The following is a 16,312-nucleotide window of genomic DNA, read 5'->3' as shown; positions in this document are numbered from 1 at the left end:
CGGTTTCTCAGGATGAATGTAGGATTATGAAATAAACCCGGTTGTTTAGTGCTAACGTGGTCAGCCCAACCTGGTGACAACACCCTGACGGATTAAGTATCTAATAGCAGCTTCACACACTGTTTCGATTGTTTTTTTAAAATCTTTTTTCTGTATAATTTACTGACACAGTATGTAAATATGTCGCCCACGTCTTTAAAGAAAACATTTTATTTTTCACAGAATTTTGAACATCCTACTTCCCCCTTCCCTTTCTGTGCATTTTAAGTCTTTTTTGTAATGCTGCTTTGGTGACGGTGTGGTGCACATGTTGCTCAATTTGTATTTTCTTCAAGCTGCTAATTGAAACTTAGTCTTTTTACAACATGTAACTGAACAACTTCTTGAATTGTACCTTTCTGACCCCCCTCTCCCCATGGAAAACTGTGCACGATGTGCACGGCTCAGTCGGCTGTGCCAAGTTACCACAACACTGACAACAATATGTTAATGTACAGAGCACTGTTAAATCTCCTGTATTCTCTCAAAAATAAACCCTTGTATTTTCCCGTTATATGTAAAGTACTAAAGAAAATGCAATACACAAAAATACATTGTGTCATTTTTACTTCATCTTAAGACTTTTATGCATTTTTTCAGCCATGTTTTGAGCTCCAGTCTGACGTCGACTGGAAGTCAGCAAGGATTTTTCTTTCATAGCGTTTCAGCTCGGGCACTTCACAAGAGGACTGGAACAGAAATCACAAACATGTCGGATTTTTGCAGTATATATGAATATAATGATTATAATTGCCGGTTTAAATTAACTTCCACTCCTCACAAGATATGTAAACATTGCAGAGACAAGGACTTCAAGACAAGAGGGGAGGTTTATTAAGCATTTCATTTATTTTTTATTTTATAGGCACAATTTAAGGGATTCAGAATGTTAATAAACCTGCATTAAAGATATAATGCTGGGTGTTTTTATAATTAACTTATTCTTCGCATATATATATATTTATAACTGATGACTAAGTGTAGATTGCATGGACCCAGTAGTACAGGTGTCTTGTCATTACCTGTGTACCTTTATCTGTATGTAGTGGACATCTGAGACCTTTGCCGACGCATGTGTCCCTGCCGCTGTTGTTTAGCTGCTGGCTTGAGTCATGCTAGGTGTTTGAAGTCCGTGGATCAGTGCTGTTCGCTCCTCGCTGGGCCGGGTCTGAATGCCCCCTCATCACATTCCTGCATCGGCGTAGAGAGCTCCTGCTGAGAGACGGGTGTGCGCACGCTGCACCGAGGATCCACTCATCCAGCAGCTCCCGTCCACAAAATCCATACTTGGAGCCGTTTGCTTGAAGTCTGGAGTGTTTATTCCTTTAGTTCACTTCTTTTGGGCAGCCGGGGATCAAAGCCCTTTGAACTCAGGTAAAGCACACAGGTCGTTAGGAGAGATTTAGTGCGTTTGTGGGACTGGTGCTTCCAGCTGGAAGACTCTGGCAGAGATCTCCACACTCACAGTCTTGTATGGGGAAACGGTATTTATCTATATGACAGAAATCACAAGTAAGAAATTGTAGCTAATTATTTTTTATTTATTTTAAGAATTGTGTGTGAAATTTGAAAAACATAGGGGAATACAATGATGTGTGTCTTTGAGCTTATTTCCACACAAAAACAAACCAGGCTCATATTCAACATCCTACAATTGTGATGAGTCATCGTCGGGCCATATTCAGTTTTATTGTAAGTCGAAAATTGATGAGATGTACAAATGTGGCATAAAAATTGATGTAGGAGAAATTAGATAACAACAATCGCTCATCATTCTCCCAGTTAACTTAAGATACTTTCATCGTTATCAATATAATTATAAATTCCTGTATCGATAATTAGGAGGTTATGTGCTCCAGCTGCAGCTCCTGGAAACCTCCAGTTCAGTGCAGTGTTCAACTAACTAGTTCTTCTCCTGGAGGTCCAGAATGTAAATTAAGACATAAAGGCACACAGTCAGAGCCAATCTCACACATGAAACATGAAAAGTCTCGATGCAATGTGGATTAACGTCTCCATGAAGAGTCTAATGCCTAAATGGCATCAAAACTTCTCAAACTGGTCAAATGTGATGCATAAAACACTACTCAGTCGTCATTTATTTCATAGAGTACTGTCTGACCCCTGCCAGAACTTTAACCCTAGAACACTAACATTAAAAATAGTAACACCATTTCTTACGTTGGGTATATTTCACCCAATATGATGTACCTGATAAAATATACTTCTCATCAAAATATATAAAAATACAACAATACAAGGAAAGTTGAAGTACTCTTTTATTTTACTCTATAGAACTTCTGATGAAACGAAAAACAGGTATCATGGAGGGACCCTAAAAAAAGGCTCAAAATAGGGTGAAAAATTATCGTTAATAAAACATGATGAAAATATATAAATAATAAGTTATGAACTTGTTCTTTGGTCAGGTCGTTCCTGGGACATGTGAGCCTTGTTCTGTGAAGGAAAAGTCTCCCTTCAATGTTAAAACCCATCCGGAATTTTTTCACCCTCTATCACTAACGTCGGGTGAAAACCCGAACACGTGCCTGTTGAAAAAAACACGAATTGGAGCAGAGACACCTTCAATGAGACACGCCCACCGTCAATAAGACACGCCTGCATTAAATAAGACACGCCTACATTCAATAACGTTAGTTAGCAGCATGAAGCTACTCGAAGACCCACACAACTCAGACAAAAGCAACGCAATGAAACTGACAAAACCACAATTGCTCGGGTGAAGATCACTCGATGTTAGTATTCTGGGTTAAGGCTAGACACTACTGACAAAAATATTTTTTCCCATGCTTTTTATTTTTACATCTTAGATTTCTCTGAAATTCACCAAAAGTTACCATTACATCACGTCTCCAGTGGCAGAGCCTTCTCTGCTGGCCTAAACAGAATCACAAAGTTACTTTTATTTTTTTATACTTAAAAGTTATATCTATTTCATAATTTAATTAATTTTCACAAATACGCTACATGTATTATAATGATTTTTTCCCCCTATTAGCTTATTTCCTTATTGCACAGCTCTTGTGTTCCTCTGTTGCACTGCTTTCAGCCTGCTAGAGTAGAAACCCTGATCCAGGTCACAGTGAAACCCTGATCCAGGTCACAATGAAACCCTGATCCAGGTCACAATGAAACCCTGATCCAGGTCATAGTGAAACCCTGAGTACAGCTTCACGATGGGCATCACTAAGCCTGAGGTACATGACCCGACTGATCACTTTTGTCTACTCAGGGAAGGATGGAGGCAATTCTCTCAGTAATGGTCCAGTCATGTCTGGGTTTTCCTCTCTGAATTTAGCTTTTAGATCACTGCTGCAAGTCAATAAGTTCCATTTGCAACATACTCGGGACTGAGAAATGACTTCATACTACAGATCAAGCTTTATGGGGTGTGTGCACATGAAACATTAATATTACAACAGTTTTTGTTTTCAAACAAAATATGTACTATATATTTGAGTCAAAATATGTTCTAAAGCAAAACGAACTATTTACAATGTTTACACAATGTGCATGTTTCAGTTTCGTTTTTTCAAGAACAGTTTTCAGAACAAGATCAACATATGTACTCTGTATCTATGTGTGTACTGTGTACTCTTTACCAGCGCATGGTCGTGTGTCGAGTAGCGCAGCGTAAAACTGAACAGCTGAGCGGCGCAGAGCTGCCGTCTCTCTGTGGACAGTGTTGATTTTTTTAGTACACTGCAAGGTTTTCTTTTCTCAGGTGGTAGTGTGTTGTCTGTCTGAATAAAAAACAGTGTATCTTTGCAGCGTATGTGTCCTGAGTGTTCATTGGGTAGTTTCACACAAAATGTCGACTGACACCTGAATCAACAAATCAAGGTAAAAGGTGGAGCTGGACACAGACGCCTCAGGCTGTGTGCTCCTATGAGAGGCACGTATGATCACACAGAGAAGTGGGCGGAACCTCCAGACTTTGGCACATCGAGCAGCATCTGAATCTTTTTTCTACTCCTTTTTTTCACAGAGCTATTAATAGAAACGTCCAGTAAGATAACTGAATTACGGGTTAAGTGTCTTGCTCAAGGAAACATCAACATGGACTAGCTGGATTCGAACCAACAATACTCTGATTGAAAGATGGGGCATGCTAACCACTGAGCCACAATATCTTTTAGTACATGTTTAACCCTCTTCACCTGTAGTGTTTCCCACTCAGGTAATAACCTCCTACTACATTTTCAATCTAACAGGATTCAACAATCCGCACCACAAATACTATTATATTTCTAGTGTATTTCTAGTGTAAAGACACACGTGGAGCATGCAGCCATGTCATTTCACACTGCAGTGGCTCTCCGTCTCGGCTGATCCACTTAACTCACACATCTGATGCTCAGACCAACACGTATGCACCTCCGGTAATAATAGCACTTGTCTGGTTTAACATGTTATTTCTCTGATGCCGCGTGTGTCGGTGGCATTTTTTTAGCGTTGGAGTACATTCTGCCTCAATGGTGATGGATATCACCGTGCAGAGCAGCGGTGACTCAGAGTGGATCAATCTGCAGGCCCTCTGATCACACCACAGCCACTGTGGATGCCGTATCTACCCCGTAGTAAAGGCGCACATGAACAATTTTTGAGGGTTACAAGTGTGAATGAAATGTATGTATATATTTTTTTTTCTTTATACAGAACTAATTATCTGATTTAATTGATAATAATTTAGGATAGGAATATACAAGCATTATGCTTCTACCTATAAATTTTCAGTCTTTCTGTTTTTTATATTACATTGTGCCTTTACTTATTGTATTGTAATGATTGACTGAATAAAACACACAAACAAAGCACATCAAACTGCCCCACTGGCTTGAATTAAATTAAATTTTTATTAATTTTATGCATGAAATGCTGAAACCACTCAAAGCATCTGATGCAGCCTACATATCTGGTGCATTTGTATGTAATGTTTTTTTAAATTTTATTTTATTTCAATGGATAACAGGGCAAGTCATGGAGACTTTGATCTCATGGCAAGATCTTTCCAGAGCAGCTACAATGAAGCCTGACAGCAAGAAATATCTTCAACTATATATAACATCAACAGTAAATGTCAGGTCTCTGCGTCAGCCCCTCCGAATCAAAGAGGAGAGGCTTCTTTCCAGACTAACTATGTTCACAGGCGCTCGGCGATCACACGGGGAGAAATCCATCACACGGAGGCAGAGATAATGGTGTCACATGACAGCTGCCTCCATAGACCAGAATGCAATGCTGAGACAAGACATGTTGCGTTTTGGGCAAAGAGCTATACAACTCTTCATGTGACTGGTAAAAAATAAAATCTCTTGCTCTATAGTTGTACTATCTGTTTTTTTGGATACGTTCTTGTGAGCTCCTTCTCTGGAGAGACGAGGTGAGAAATCTCTGCCTGAAATAGAAGCAGATGGAGAAGTTGAGTAAAGTTAATAAAAATAAAAGTACATTTGTGGACATTTTAACTTCTTGAGTAGAGAAGATCAAACTCAATGATGTTCAATGATTCCTTACTCGACCCCAATGCAATGGCGGTGGATGGATGGCAATATTATATTTCTGATATTGTCTAAATAATGTCCTTAAATAGCTGGGGACTGTAGTTTTTAGCAAGCGCTTCTCAAGCAAAAGTAAATAGTGCATTTGTTGGGGACTACTTTCGGCTGTGGATTAATACATATTTGTTGCCGCGTTCGTGGAAATGACGAAACACAGATAGTACGAGCTCGTAAGATCCGTTCATTGTTTTTTTTTATCACCAGCAGCGACAGCGACGGTGGTCATTAAACGTATATTTCAGCTATTCACAATAGTGGGCCTTGGTGCACCCTCTACCGGGTCGCGACGGTACTGCTAAATAGTTAGGTTTAATTAGAAAAAAGATCATGTATCTTTTGTAATTTACAAAGCTATTGATTATTTATATCTAAATGTGCTAGAGAACTCACAATAATAAATAATGATGCCTGAATTTAAAGGACCAGGTACGTTTGAATATCACAAGGCCCATCGTAACACATCATCATGTATTGGTCTGATTCAAGGAAGCCGATGCTGAAATATCTTAAACTTGCTTTCGTTCTACTGTCCACCAGGCGGCGACTCCTCTGGTTGTATCGACGTTTATGCTTCATGTGTTAAAGCTGCATTTTCTCTACTGACCACCAGGGGGTGACTCCTCTGGTTGCATAGAAGTCTATATAAATTACTCTACTTCTCTCTTGATTTATTCCCTCAGTAAACATTGTAAACGTGAGTTTATGTCTCAATCTATAGTGTCAAGTCTTCTTCAATACAGCATGATGTTCAATTTAGTAAATTATGGTCAAAGAGCAGGGGATGCTTCTGGGGCGGGGCTACAAGGTGATTGACAGGTGTACCACAGCATCACTCCTTCACAGTCCAAATATTGTCCCCTACTTTACGTTCCTGGCCCAATTTGGCATCGCAACTTGTGTGAACCCGTTACAAAAAGTGACTCTTGTTGAATTTGTTGCTGATTAGAAAGAAATTAACTCCACAAGGTCGGCTTTGCCGCCTCTACCTCATCATTAAGTCGTCTTTTAAACCTTTACGGCCAAATATAGATGGTCTGGAAGGAATCCTCAATAGAGTACAATTAGATCTTGCTTTGACACAGCGACATTGAGGGAAAGAAAAATCGATTTGTTTGTTGGGGTAATGGTAAAACACAGAGAGGGGTTGCCAATAAAGAGGCGGCTTCAAAACAAGCCTCATTCACAGACACGTTGACGTCTCTCAGCCAGGTTGATTTGCCAGTCAGCAGCCTTTTCTATCCAAACTTTTCACTTTAAACGCTGTGTAATCAGGAGCTGGAGTGTTTGGCGAGTGCTCGCCAAAGCAATGTGTCCTCCGACTGCTCCACTTGAATAATTCCAGCATGGATTTCCTTTTTTTGTTTGTCAGAGAGGATGGCTGGGCAGCTTGCAGCGTCCTGGTGGCTTTTAAATAAATCTATCTGGATGCTTTTCTGTTTTTCTGAGGCACAATGATTTTTGCAACCAAGGACAATGAAACCATTATTCATCACGGTGGTGCAAGACAGCCGTTTAAAGTTTTCACGGAGGCACATTGTGTGCCTTTGTAAGCACGTCTCATCTCCAACCTTGGCACATGAAAGCCAAGGAAATTGGCCAGCTAGTTTATTTTTTACTTGATAACCATAGTTTCTTTATCAAGTTTTTTATATTGGCCTTTTAATTGATCGATGATTATAGTTGTAAGGCTCTTTTCGTTTGTGCAGCTGTAAATGCACACAAAGATTTAAAAAAACACACACAGTACACACACTAGACCAGGGGTCAGACAAAATACATATATCATTTATTAAACGTTTTGCCCAGTGGACAACCTTTCAAAGCTAACACCTCTTATCTTGGAGTTTGAGGTGATACTGTGTCACTGGGAAAAAATATTTTTTTTATATTGTAATATTGCTGTCAAGCACCTTTCCCTGCAGATGGCTAATCATGATTTGTAGAGTCCCGCCCTCGGTAAACTGTCAATGGATAGTACATTTAAAAAAAGGAAAGTCACAGAGAAAAATAGAGAGTTTAATTCTGCGTGGATGCATTAATTTGCTTTCACTGCCAATGATGCTCTCTGACCTGTATGCTTGATATGTGGGTGAGAAATTAGCAAAAAACTAAACTTTTTATGTTGAAAGACTCTTCCAGAACAAGCACACAGCATTTGCTGAAAAGTATTAAGCTGCAGATGAGCGAAGTAGAGCGATTTCTCAACTGCCGAAGCAAACTGAGCAAAGGAAATATACTTTCAGGAAGTGGATCACGTCTCCAAACTCCACTACTGCTGCTGGTTCTGTGGCGTCCGTTGGTGAAAGCGAATCCATCCACGGGAGAGATTCGAAACTCCTTCGTTTTCGATGCTCTAAAATAAAAAATAAAAGGTATATTATAAACATTAAATACATTAAGGTCAATATACGATAACTTTTGTTTACTGGTTGCAAAAAGCCAAGATGGCGACGACCAAATCACTAATCTCGAGGCTTCATAACGGCACCAACCGATGGGTGACGTCACGATGACGATGTCCATTATTTATACACAAAGTATGGTCACAAAGTCAATGGAAAGTCATGAGTTGTTTTTCCCACCGTACTTCAATGCGCTCTCTCTCTAAAAAAACACGCCAACCAATCATACATGTTTTATGAACACACTATGCCCATGACAAACAATTCAGCTTGTAATAGTTGTCATCTGGTCCTGTCCTGCTAGTGCCTGAAATGACAACTTAGAGGAGACGGTTCAGCTATTATTTATTTGAGTTTAGGATATGCACAGCAACAACAACAACAATAACAACAGTGTCATGTGATGTGACAGCTCATGCCATCACATCCTGACATCCATCCGGAGTCGCTCGGTCTGAGTGCGTTTTCGGAGCGATCTGATTGCATGAGTGTGTGGGAGTCTGTTTGGCTCCCGCTATGCGCTGCTCCTGAAAACAAAAGTCAAAGTTCAAGAAGCTTTTGGCCACAGACTGACAACCTGCTGTGATGAGTGTGAGGTTGTGTGCTCGGACCACAACTCACCTCCATGTGTGTGTCTGGGAGGACGTGACCCAGCAACAGCAAAGGTTATTGTGTGAGGTCTTCTTTGTTTTTCCTTCCTGGTCTCCTGTGTGGATGCTGGTCTCTGAGCCTGATTTGAAAGACTAGAAGCAGGTGACAGTTTTAAACCATGTGCTGTGGACATTTTTCACTTCCCTCAGGGGGGCTGGGGAGAAAACAGAAAACACACATTTCTGATTGGGCCGGCACAGCGATCTCCGTGTAATGAAATGCAAATGTGTCTCTCAGATGGTGCAGAAATGTTGTTTTTAGTGCATTGCCACCTTCACAGCAGCGGGCGGAAAGCTCAGCCTGCTTTGATGTCAGAGCTGGGCTCATGATGCGTTCGAGTCATGTCGGCAGTCTGCGTAGGCTCCGGTGTCACCCACTTAGTGTCATGAATTGTGGAAGAGGTGTCATCGCAAGCAGCAAGCACGGACTTGGATCCACCGACTCTGGAGCGCACGTGATGCTAAAAGTGATCCGCTCTGATCATCCGAACGCAACAGATTTTATTTATGTTAAGCGATTTCAACCGTCGTTTATCCGTGGGGGTCTTCAACGTCACGGATGCAACATTTTTAGGCGAGTGAAGTTGCATTCAGGTGAACTTTTTCAAGTGCTTTTTTATGTAATCATGCAAATTATTATTATGTTACATTACGGTCACCTCCATGTTTGAAGACGCTTTACACAGACGGTAGAAGCACACACACACACACACACACACACACACACACACACACACACACACACACACACACACACTGACAGACTTAATAGGAACTGTTGGCAGTCTTCCTTAATAAAAGGCTGAGAAAGGGAGGGTTTCCGGCCTCTGTGGTAGTCAACATGTTGTCAGGGTCCATCGGCAGCGAGCTGATGCAAGAGGCCGATGACCCCGAGGTTTTCTTTCTCCGCCAACATGTCCAACTTAATCATCAGCAAGAGAGTGTGACCTAGAAGAGGAAATGCAAAGAAAGCAAATATAGACCCTCAACCACGACAAACAAATCGCATCTTAATGTAAATTCACAACATTTCTTTATGTTTTCTTGAATCCATCCAGTTGACCATACTAATATAAGAACCGCTATTAAATGCGTTAATGGGAGCGCTTTTTTAGGACTTCACACTGAGGTTTTGAGATATCAGAACAGTCGGACGGACATTTTCTTCAGCAAAGCTGTGCCCCAGAAACGTAGAAACACGTGATTGATCGCATCATCCTTTTTTTGTTCAACTACCCAAAGGCTAATGAGGTGTAGCACATGATATGTAATCATACTCTATTTAATAGTGAAGCTACAAATACATCTGGAGCTTCAGCATTGTAAATCAAAAGAGCCGTTTAAAGAACCGCTGCAATCCATCTATTTTTGAAAGAAGATTATAGACCAATGAGAAAAGAAAAGAAATATCATTAATGATTTTCCTCTCTATAGGCTGGTGATTCTATACAGCAACCAGTAAATGTCAACACCATGGCATTATTAAGGAGCATTATGTGACATTAATCCGTAGCTGCGTCCCACTCCTGTGCTGCAGAGGGCTGAACATGGCGACCATGTTGGAGACACTATATGAGTAAAACAAGATGAATAATATAATGTTCAAAGAGGTGCTGCTTTACAAGATCCCATCATGGTGCAGGACCATCGAGGACATGTTGTTTATTATTTATTCATTGCGCATGATTTATACATAGCTATAGAAGAAGGACAAATTGTCTCAACACAATGAAAATGATGTAACTCCATCTGCCTCTGGGATGTTTTCAAGCTTTCTAAAGTCCTACCAAGTAGCTGATGTAAGTCTTCATCTTCATCTCCTATATGTTTGAGTGCTTACAGTCAGGGGTTATTTGTGATGTTGTGTATATATATATATATATATATATATATATATATATATATATATATATATATATATATATATATATAGAAAGTAGATGAGATTAAAACAGCAAATATAATGAGCAGGATGTAAACTTCAGAAAATGAACATTGTTTCTTTTACCGATTTGGATCGATCACCGAGTCGTCCTCTGAGACGTCGCCGCGTCTTCATACTGAGGGCGTCGGCCACTTGCTGATAGTCGACGATGCATCTAACTACATCAATCATTTCAGATTCCAACGAATAAATATGCAGCGGTACATTTAATTAATTATTAATAACTATTATCAAATAATGATATCTGCTTGTTAAAGAGGATCTTTAGTGGCCTGGAAATGCTACAAACATCCATTAGTGTTTCATATGATGAATCCTCACTGAAGGTGAAGTGGCTGCTCTCTGAATAGAACCGCCTTGAAATCCGTACTTCGTCTGTTAATTCGATACCACTCCCACTGTGTGGTTCTTATTATTACTTGTCTCATTTGTTTTGAATGAGACAAGTAATCTGGTTTGTGGAGATGAAATTGTTGCAACATGAGTGGTTATTTTAAGTCCACTGAATACTTGAGGCTTTTTTTTCGATGCACTCTGCTGAAAAAGGGGGAAACGATCAATACGAAATGAGAAAAACAGTTTCCTCAAAGCTGACAGAACTCAACTCATGAGATGGGAACCCTCCAAAGAGCTGCTTGATGAATGGAAAGCTGGTTTATTTTGATTTTTTTTTTGGTTTCTGTTATTTATCTTAATTTCTTTCTTAAAGTGGCAGTCGTTAAGATTTCAGTATTTCTATTTGTGTAGACCAATTGAGTTTCCCAGTCTTGAGTCTTTTCTGTAACACAAGCATCATAAATGTGTGTCTAGTTCCATAATTTGTGTGTATAAAATGGAGAAAAACTTGAATACAGCATTTTTTAATTTTTTTTAATTTTATGGGAATATCGCCAGACACTCAGTTCGTAATCCTGCAAATATATACTCTTTATATTAGAATACTTTAATCAGCCGCCATTGTGTAATAGATGGGGACGTTAACAGACATTTATTTCAATTAAAATCTTTGAGATTGCCACTTGAAGAAGTTCTGTATCACTTGAACGTCAGACATCTGCAGTGGCTTCATTTCAAACCCCAGATTGTGATAATTTAATAATAATAATAATCTTTCCCCACTGGCCACACTTCAAAGGACTGATCCTTTATACTATCATCCCACCATGACCAGTGTATTGGATGGAAGGCATGCCTTTTTACATCTCTTATGTTGTAGTGAAAATGAGCAATAACTATTTACAATACTTCACGTTGAGCCTTTTCTTTACACCTGCAGAAGCCTGAATGAAGTCCCAAGTGAGGAGAATCTGAGGAACCGAATTGAAAAACAGTTGCTTTTCCAGTAAACAAATCTCTCCACATGCTTTGTCATTGGTCAGAGGTCATAATAAAAACAGAATTGCCACACCGTCTCTCGACAAGAACAAACTCAACGGTGTCGTTCACAGAGCTTCCTCAAAGCATCTGGATTTTGACCTCTACAAAGTCGCTAAACACCGACAACACATGCCCAGAAAAGCATTGTCGCTGGTCCTCAATCTGTTTAAGAGCCCGCTTTAGGAGAAGCTTTGCACTTCCTGTCACAGAATCACTTTGTCACAAAACAACCTGATAACTTAAAGACGGGTGTTCAGTCTCGTCCCTTAGACGTATAGAACTTCAATGACAGAAACTCAGGGGTTTGACTTTGTTCAGTTTTAAAATGGGCGCTACGTGGGAGTCGACACGATTAATAGCTTGCAGCTAGTGCTTCGGTTTAACTAATTACCGTGTTATTTGGTGACTTTTCGGACAAATGCGTCGTGGTTGCTCGTTGTGACGGCAGCTGTTGAAAACACCGACAGAACATGTGAGAGTCCTCGTAAAAGCCTTCAATGTATTTTAAATACAATCAATCAATCAAACTTTTATGATTACAGACTCAAGGTCCAGATAATACAAAAGACATGAATAGAATAAAATACATAAAAGCACAATTACAATACAAAGACCTGTCAATGCTTTATAAATAGATAGCGGTACCAATGTCTCCACCGATGGGACTGGTAGCGTGTGGTACTACGTATACTTTATGTTTGATACAACCAAGATGATCTCATTAACTCGACAGATACATTTATACATAACATTTCTTAAAACAGCTTTGAAAGTAGTACCTCATGCAGCCACAAACATTTCACTGGCACTACACCATCTCAGTCTCTTCAGTAGTATTCTCATGGCGTCATTATAAGCTACTTGAAGTCTCTGTATGCTTGCTTTTTTTTAATTAGACCACAAGTATGCAATGTAGAGTGGTGGACAATATGCTCCAAATAGAGAAATGTTCACTCCGTCTGTACACATACCAAACTTGCGTGAGAGAATGTTTGCTTGTGCATACATCATACGACATTGTCTGTAAATATCATCATCATCAGTCATCTGTTCTGTAATGAAATGTCCAAGATATTTTACCTTATCACAGACACCGAGGTTGTTATAAGACAATTTTAAATCAATTAGACTTTTGTCCTCCTTTGTTCTACAGATCAAAATAGCACTCTTACTAGCATTGTATTGTATATCATGTTCCACGCCATAGACAGTACATACATTACGAAGCTGCTGGAGACCAGCACTACATAGACTAAAAATCACAAGATCATCTGCATACATAATATGATTAACCAAAGTATTACCAATCATGCATCCAGTATTACAGGCTTTCAGCTGCTTACACAGATCATCAATATATAGATTAAAAAGAACTGGGGACAAAATACCCCCTTGTCAGACACCATTGCTGACCCCAAAGGGGGCTGAGACACTTTGGCCACATTTAACTTGCATTGTCTGGTGGGCATACCAGTAAGCCAGAATTCTCACAATGTATTTGGGCACACCTCTTTGACTCAATTTTAAAAACAACTTTCCATGATTAACACGATCAAAGGCTTTGGAGGCATCAATAAAACACATGAGGATGGATGAGTTTTGACCTCTATATTTGTTGACAACTACCTTTAAGATATATATATATATATATATATATATATATATATATATATATATATATATATATATATATATATATATATATATGTATATATATATATATATATATATATATATATATATATATATATATATATATATATACAAGTCAGTGCCATGTTGGCTTTAAAGCCAAACTGGTTATCTGTTGAATGAATGAACTCATTGACAATATGCTGGCCAAAGCAATGGGCCTGTAATTATCTGGGCTACCTACTTTACCAGCTCTGTCTTTAATGACGGACACGAACAGAACAGACAGCATTGAGTCTGGTAACAAGCCATGAGTCATGAAACAAATGGCAAGAAGAGGAGCTATCCTCGGACTAGCATATTTATCTTTATTATATCTCTAGGTAGATGAATATTACTGAAAGATTTGTCTGTAGGAGCATAATAGGCTAAGAAGTCCTCCTTTGTGAGAGTTGACCAGTTGAGTTTTTCCATGTTGACACTTATTCCATTGCTTGTTAGTGCTGGGAGATCATCAACATGCCCTGTGACCTGTCAATCACAAGGTTTATATTCTATTTGACTCTAAATGGACCATAATTTACTAAATTAAAATCATGCTGTATTGAAGAAATTAGAGATTGAGACATAAACTCATGTTTACAATGTTTACTGAGGGAATAAATCAAGAGAGTAGAGTCATTTAACACATGAAGCATAGACTTCTATACAACCAGACTTCTTTTTGCGACGGTCATTTACAACACTTCTGTATTGGCTTCACTCTTCACAAACAGAGATTTCCGCCTTCATTTGCCGGGGAAAGTAAAAAAACAAACATGATATGAAACTGCTTTTCAAAGCGGTCTATCTCAAGAACTTTGAGAATACGCCAGAGATCTTGTTGAAATCAACCTTGAAATTACCACTTCATGTACCAAAGTGGTTTTCTTGTCCTCTGACGAGTAAAAAAGGTTTGAGTAAGATGTACCAAATCACTTGAGAAGTTTCTCTTCAAAGGTATAATTTGAATCCAAAACGTGATCATTTTTTTAAACCCAAGCCAAGAAGGTTTGTTGACTAAACCTCAGGAGAAGATAAGCCCCTCCCATATGTCCGGCATCACAGTCCTGTCATAGATAAGTGTCCTCCTAGAGAGACTTGACACCTTTCTCTCAACAAATATTCCCTCATTTGGAGATTTTTCCGCTGACGGTAGCCGACACTGTCTCGGACACCAATCTGGACTCGCCCGATTGGAAATTGGTTTGAAATGTGATGACTAGAAAAGGCTGCTGGGTATGTTTGTGAAAGACAAGCTCTGCGTGAGTGAGGTGGACTTTGGCAACGCAGCTTCCATTTAGTTTAGAAATGGGACCAAGCCACTGTTCTCTCTGCCGCCTTGATGTGTTGACGAATATTTCTTTGAGCAGCGTATACATAAAATGTTGGAGCCATTTGAAGTTGTTGTTTTCCTCTCAAACGGCAGTATGCATTATTAATCATTATATACCCACTAGAGATGGTGGAGGTAGAGCTGAGACGGCGCTGCCGCTTCACTTTTCTCAATACGTTATCGACCTGAAAGCCCAGAGAGTCTGTAAAAAGCTCTCGTTGAGGTCCATCGTCTTCTGAACGGCGATGTAGATTCTAATTTTCTTCTCCTTTTTCCAAGCTTAATCATTTTTTATAATTGCATCAAACTCTTTGAGAAGACCTAACTTTAGCTATTTTTCCACCAATATGGAATGTATGTGCAGGATTTTGAAATGTTGGAAAACAAACCACAAACAATAGACCTCTTAATTGGCAATTGATGAATTGCCTTTCTAGTTCATCTTTTATGGCGAGACAGGTTTGATTTCAAGAAAATGGTCAAAAACAGGGTGAGTAAACACTAGAAAGCAACATGGAGGTTTTAATAGAGAGTGGTAATGGCACTTTGAACACAAGCTCTGATCCAACCTCACTACTGGGGGATCAATTAGGAGTAAATCAACTCCATCAATATAATAAGACTGCAAAACAGCAAGTAAAATTCATTCATAACTCGATAAAAGAATTAAGGAAAACGAGAACAAATTATAATATATTCCTCGTAGGGAGGATGCCGGGTGGTGGATGAGTGAAAAATTACAGGGCTAAAAACATAACATAATAGTAATAATAAAAAACGTTTTTTATAAAGCAATTTTCAAAAACAAAGTTACAAAGGGCTTTTTTTAAACCGAGATTAAAATATGTCAAGACAAATGAAAGCAGGCAAAAAAACAAACAATACATTTTGCAAATACAACAGTGTGCTAAAAATAATAAAGGGCTTTTTTTTCTTCTTCTTTTTTTGAGATATGTTTTTAGAAGTGATTTAAAGGATGTCACTTCGATGTCACCTTTGTCTGCATCCTCAAAGGGGAGCAGAAATTCAAGAATGTAGCTCGGGGCTGAATCAGGGAGTTGTTTAAGGTGATCAGCAACAGAACCAAGTACTTTTCTTGTTTCAATTTCCCATTAATTTCAGACCAAACATGATGTTTTATTGAACCTAAAACCATGCAGTTTTGTAGCTTTTCTGTTGTTGTGGCGTTTTTTTTCATTCTATAATGTTAACCATGTGTTTAAATCTAAAACAGTAACCGTAATCTATTACAATGCAGTGCGGGAACATCATATTTTGTGGAAGATCAAACCGTACCAGGAAAATGAACT

This window comes from Taurulus bubalis, assembly GCF_910589615.1.
Source record: "Taurulus bubalis genome assembly, chromosome: 2".
Lineage (NCBI taxonomy): Eukaryota > Metazoa > Chordata > Actinopteri > Perciformes > Cottidae > Taurulus > Taurulus bubalis.
This window is presented reverse-complemented; position numbering follows the sequence as displayed.